Source organism: Nicotiana tabacum, chromosome 6 (assembly GCF_000715075.1).
Source record: "Nicotiana tabacum cultivar K326 chromosome 6, ASM71507v2, whole genome shotgun sequence".
In the NCBI taxonomy this organism is placed as follows: domain Eukaryota; kingdom Viridiplantae; phylum Streptophyta; class Magnoliopsida; order Solanales; family Solanaceae; genus Nicotiana; species Nicotiana tabacum.
Window position 1 is genome coordinate 22,055,451 of NC_134085.1, and position 6,777 is coordinate 22,062,227.

Sequence of the window (6,777 nt, forward strand, 5' to 3'; positions counted from 1 at the left end):
TGATCTACCCCTTAAATTAAGATTGAGAAATATTCTAGAGAAGTTTCTCTTAGATCATTCTTACCAATATATTCTTGCAAGTTTCACCGCACCTCACATTAGTTTATTTGAAAGATTTAGACTTAATCGAGAGAGGAGTCTGAATCGGAAGCATAAGCTAATCACCTATTGAGTTCGTAAGAATCGATAGGACCTCAAGAGTAAAATATAATAGTATCATATCCAGTGTCACATCTCCTTTTTACACCTGAGAGGGATATAAGGGAGTTTTTCCAATTAAAGTGACATAAATCGAAATGGAATTATTTTATTTATTTTTTAGACTCGCAACTTGGAATATTTATTATGGTGTCCCAAGTCACCGGTTTATTTTTAAAATCCCAAATCGAGGAAAAACCAACGTTATTTAAAAGTCTGCAAAATCAGAAATTCTAAGTAAAGAATTTTGTTAACCCGGAAGAAGGTGTTAGGCATTCCCGGCTTTCGTGGTTCGAGCACGGTCGCTTAACTATTAATATTGGCCTATTTATCTGATTTACTACATGTTTTAAACTTAGTGTGCATTTTAACTTTTGACCGCTCTTAACTATTTATGGAATTATTCTAGAACAAGTTACGATTGTCATACACTTGTTTGTTTGATACACATTGTGAATCGTATCACGGGAACCGTACCCACGATCTACAACATGTTTAATTTATTAATGTTATTACAAGTTGTGGCCGGGTCACATAAATGTACCCCCGGATTTGGAAATTATGTATCACAACTACGTTACGGGAACCGTATCCATAGCTAAGATAATTTTATTATAAACGCGCCTAAAGCAAACTTCAAATGTTCAAAGTGTTTTCTATACTAGTCATGTATTTTCCGAGTATTTTTCACACTAGTTTTGATATTAATGTGAGGGCCATGGGATTTATTTGTGGATGGCACGTCTCAATTTATTTCAAAAGATTGCACTCCACTAAAGCAAACTACAGATGTTCACAAATTATTTTCCTAAGTTTGAGGTCATGCAAAAGGACAGGGATTACATAAATATATAATTGGATAGAGTGGCGTTAAAGGGATTGCCATTTATGTAATTCTAGTTTTCACGTAACTTTAACCAATTAACAGGAAAAAATCATCCATCACAAAGGTTTGGAGAATAAAAATTATTTGTTATTTAATGTTGACAACTACTGGCCTTGATCACAATAAAGATAAGAACAAGTGGGCCAAATGGAGTTAGTCCGCATGGATTTCAAGCGAATGGATCAAATTCGAGTAACATTGCCTCAATATTGGAGTTTAGGAACTCCAGGTAACATGGTTGTATAGTGGCAGGCCTAAATGTGTCCAAGCTCAATACAAATCACACAATCAATTACAAGAGATTAAACAGTGGCTTAAACCCAATATGCATATGACAACAATTATGAGAGATTAAATTGTTTTACAAAGTCAGTTTAAAATCCTATCCACTTTAACGTACAAAAATTGGTTATATTCATACTTTAATTTCAATAAACTATGACATGAAGATGGGAAAAAACTAATACAATGAACCACATTATACAAATAATATCTAATTAATTCTAAACCCCTTTCTATGAGCTTCTATGGGAACAAGCTGTCTCTGGCTGACTGTCCTTCTTATTTCCAAACCATTTCTTGATTCACAAAGGAATAACCATTGGGATATCCTCTTAAACCAAATTGGCTATGAACAGAGCAATCAGTTAGGATTAAATTACCCTGCTAACATTACTTGAAACAGAAAATACCAATCTCAGTATTTAGTCGGCTATCAGCAGTAAACATTAAACTATCCATTAACATCTAACCAGTTGAATATCTAACTTTAACCTACTGATACTTTCAAAGCTTAACAAAGAGGGAATCTCAGGCCAATTCAGCAACTATACATACTAGGTTCAAACAGTTGAATATAATTATTAGAGGATGAATAGTATCACAACTTTAACATGGAAGACCATTCAAAACGAACTTAATAATTGCACATGATGAGTCTATGCAGTTAAACATAATTAAGACATAAACAAATCAAATTTTTAATACAGCATTCAAACAAGAGTAATATGGATGTGTAAACATACCTAACTTGCAAAGGAATAACAAAAAGTAATCAAATAATGTTCTGAAAAAAGAAGATGAAGTCCAACAACTCCAGGAACAGTAGTATATATCTACCACAGCTTCAGTATCAGTTCATAACTTAGCTCACGAAACCATAACTCAAAGAAAATTCCTTCCAGATTTTTGTAAAAGAAAGAAAAATAGGAAAACTGGAAGCTGAATTTTTTGTTTTAGTCGATTTTCAGGTCTGTATGCTGCTGAGTGTGTGTGTGAGAATGAGTGAATGACTTTCTTTTTATAGTGTATATCCAAAATAGCATCAAATAAATATTCTACCCTAAATTCCTTAGATAGTACAACATATTTAACAGAGAATAATGGACAACTGTCCATTTTTCAGCATATTTTAAATAATTCTGGATAGCTGGTATACTTTTAGAACCTTCCTTCTCCTAGATATTTTCTTCTAAAATTTCTGAAAATCATCATAAGTTTTTTTTAGTTCAATTAGACCCTTACAAGTTTCTAGTGATATTCAAATCAAGCAAACAGGGACAGGGCCAACAATTAACCGAAATCAAATCAAAACAACAATCAAACAATAAAATAGTGCAATTTAATCCTACAATATTAAGCATCAGAAAACCTAAATTAAACTAAACCCTAACATGAATCAAATTGATGGAATCGGCAGGAATTTCATGCAATGAAACTACTAAAACAAGCCAATTCATATTAAAATAATCAAGATGAACAAACACATAAAACTGGAACACTGAAAATCCTAAATCTTGTAAACTGAATAAGAAAACAATTATGAAGAAGAAGAAAGGAAGAATAACAAAAGAAAGAATATAAAATACCACAAAGACTCGTTTGAGACAGTTACGAACTCGGATTGGACTGATTATTACTACTGACTAACTTATTGGCTAACAAGAACAATAAACAAACGAAAAATAAAATAATAAAAAACCTAAATGAGGCAGTAGTCTAATAAGTTGATAAACAAACAACAAATGTGGTTTTTTTTCTTTTAGTTTTCTTAAACATGATTTAGAATACTAGACGAACAGGCAAGGACAAGGTTGTACCTATTTGAGAAACAGAGAAAGAGCTGAGGTGGTTCTCTGCTTGGGCTTCGATATAGCCCAAAATTAACCTCAAATGATTTTTCTTGTTAAGAACAAACCATTTGGGGTGAGTTTCAAACTACTCGAACGAAAACATCACGAAGGAATGAAACATGCAAGAAACAACTGCTTTTTTTTTATTTTCAGATTTGGTATTTGACTGGTTTGAGGGGTATTTGGAGAAAATAAATTATGGATTTGGAAAGGAGCGGTAAAGGGTGTTGTAGGGTGAAGATATGGAGGTGTTTGGAGACCAGCCGCTGCCGTGAAATGATTTCTGGCGGGCAGCGGCTAGGGTTTGGGCCGTGAAATTGGGAGCATTTGAGGGTGGCTAGGGTTAGGCTTTAGGTCAGAGACGGGGAAATGGGGGAGGGGGGAGGGGTTCTCCATATGAGGTTGAAGGGATTAAGACCCCGAAAGTTTAACAACCTTATTAATACCGTAATATATTATGATAGTGTAGTATTTTTTTTTTTTTTAAGTAAAGTATTTTAATAAAAGTCTTATAAGTATAGTTTTGGATAGTTACCATTATTACTATTTAAATTGTACTCATAAGTCTTCTTTTTTTTTCTCCATAAATAGCCTCAACAATCTTCTTTTTTCTAACACAACATTTTTATAGCCAGTTTGTTCAAACAAGCTGAAAAACCTAAACCAGCAGGACCAGCTCCTACTATAACTACTTCCACTTCTTCCTTTATAAAATTAGCCATTACAAGTTTTAGAGAAAGAGAGAATTTTTTTTATAAACTCACACAATGGGGTATATATGTATGGACCGCACAAAGTAAAAACTTGAGAATTGTTTTGCCGGTTTTATGTCACAAAACAACTGTTACATGCAAGAAGATAGTAGATTAGAAGTAAGACTTGGAATTTTGTCTTTAACTGTATGAAAACTTTGCATGGTTTCATCTAGTTTGTTTTACATGGACACAACTAGCTTGGTTTCTTCCTCTTTGTTCGTCATCTCTAATTTAATTACTCCATCCATTTCTTCCATGCTCTTTATATTTTTATTTAAAGAGATATTAAGAAAGTTTAAGTTTTAAATTTTACACGTAATATAAAAATTAAAGTTTATGAGATTTTTTTATTGTAAAGATAGAAATTATTTTTGCACAAGAAAAGAAGGTTATTTTTTTTACTATTTTAAGAATTAAGCGTACGAGAATTTTAACTCTTTATATGAGATTAGGAAAATTATAAGCTGAGAAAATATATGTATTTTTACATTGGACGTTTTAATGAAATAATAGTGTATGTATTTATTATATGTGGTACCACATAACTATGATAGTATGATGTATAAAGTGTATCAAAAATTAGTAGAATTTTAGGTAATTTAAAACAATTCTTAATTATACGGGTAATTGGTTCATTACCGGACAGCGGAATTATTGGATAAGAATTGACCACCACATAACGTGGCAGCCCCCAATTCTAACATTGTGACTTATGCTTCATTAACTATGTGGCTAGATTAAAATGAAACTTGAAAAAAGAGAATCTGGTTTAAGTGAACTAACCGTTAACACGTCTTGAATAGGAAATACTATGTTTTGTTTACTTTTTGTGACTTTTCGCTGCAGTGTCTTGGGGCTTACATGATGCTTCTTCGTTTTAGACTCTCACTAATTTATTATGTAGGTCTTATTGGATTTAAAAGAAAAAAAAACTAACTATTCTCGTATTTGCTCAATTGATGTTGCTTTATTTGTATCAAACTGACTTTTAAGAATGTTAATAAGCATGCATGATATATCCCTGTTCAAAAGACAAATAACATCTATTTCTGATACGGAGCTCTTACACACAAAAGAGTGGCAAGATGAGACGTACAAACAGCTGCATGTTGTTCTGGGCCAATCAGTTAGTTGTGAGCTTCAGTTAGCAGGCCCACAGTATGACAACCTGCAATGTGTCTCTTCTCTTTCTCCATCAGTTTCTGAGGAACTATTTAGGTGCGAACTATCAGATAATGGATTTCGCACACAGGCTGTTAGTCCAGATATGATGAATTTGAAGAGGGCTAGTGTGACAATAGATAGTTCGATGAGCCCCGCGCATACATTACTTCAGATTTGTTGTGTTGATCACAAGGGTTTTATTTATGACATTATGCGCACATTGAAAGACTGCAATATTTAGGTACTGACTGTTATATTAAAAATTATATATTTCTTACTTTTTCCCTTTCATTTTTGTTGTTTATAGTTGTGAGAGTATCCTGTTATTGGCTGTATAGGGTTCCTCCCTGACTTCAATGAGTTTGAAGTCGATAATTGCATTATTTTCTACTACAACAATTATTACGCCTCAATCTCGAGCAAGTTTGGGTTGACTATATGAATCCTCATTGTCCATGTCTAAATGATTAGTTTCTGTAGCCCTAGAAGTTCTGTACTGGCATATAAATCTCTGGCAATACCAAAAGACTCCTAGCAAACATTCGACCAAAAGTACTAGAATTGTCTATGCTATAGAGAAAATTAGGTACGCAAGTTCAATGATATTGTCAATGTTGTCTTTGATCTCCACTTTGATGAAATGGTAAACATTATGCCTATGCAGAAGCATCCTCAATAGTCTTATTTTGTCTCCTAATCCAGTGCTACGTCCTGATTTATTCGTAGGAACGAAACGAGAAAATGCACCACTTTCATAAAATATTCTATTTGTAGAAATGTTAAAGATATGTATATTCTTATTCTTCCATGTGTCATATTATTCTATCATATGTTCATGGGTCTCAGAAATATGTACATTGATAAAGTTTATTTCATGATATTAATCAAAGACATAATGGCCTTATGATGTATCAAGAGATTTTAGTAACGTATTTCATGCATTTATACGTGCACATTTACCCATGACCAGATGGTGTTATATACGCGTATATATGTATATGAGATATGGAAAAAGGTTACGGCGTTATATACGCACCACCACCTGATCAGTTGGTATACGATAATGATGTTGCCCACAGTAGCTGAAATATGACTCAGACAGCGTTATATACGCGTATATATATATATATATATATATATATATATATATGGGGGGGAAGGTTTCGTCGTTATATACGCGTATATATGTATGTATATATATATATATGTATATGGGATATGGGAAATGTTATGGCATTATATACGCACCACCACCTGATTAGCTGGTATACATTGATGATTTGCCCACAGTGGCCGATATGATATGATGGGATGACGTCAGAGGCTTAATGATGTTATGTACGTACAGACCTATGCATTACATGACATTTATGCACATATGCATGTTGTAGACACCTGATTTTTGACCCTCCCCGAGAATTTTCACATTTTTAGCGTGAATATGTGAAATCGGGTCTAATATAGTTAATTTAACTATTTTTACTTTATTTTCATCGCAAAAGAAAATTACAAAAATATATATATAAATTTTAGTTTATGTATTTCTCATAAACTTGAAAAAATACAAAAAATAGTACCTTATTTTGTACTTTACATAATTTCGAAAATTACCAAAAAATATAGTTCTATTAATGTTTTGTAG

At 32.7% G+C, this 6,777-nt stretch overlaps 1 long non-coding RNA gene across 2 annotated transcripts; it reads right to left on the minus strand.

Annotated features, from left to right (window-relative positions):
- Window positions 1-1,386: 1,386 nt before the first annotated feature.
- On the minus strand, window positions 1,387-3,595 carry LOC107815130 (uncharacterized). Of its 2 annotated transcripts, none has more exons than XR_001654700.2 (2): window positions 3,184-3,595; window positions 1,387-1,759 (listed from the first exon to the last, which is right to left on the minus strand). It is a non-coding gene; the product is annotated as an uncharacterized LOC107815130 (long non-coding RNA). The 2 variants fall into 2 exon arrangements; XR_001654699.2 differs by lacking the exon at window positions 3,184-3,595 and adding an exon at window positions 2,110-3,177.
- Window positions 3,596-6,777: the final 3,182 nt, after the last annotated feature.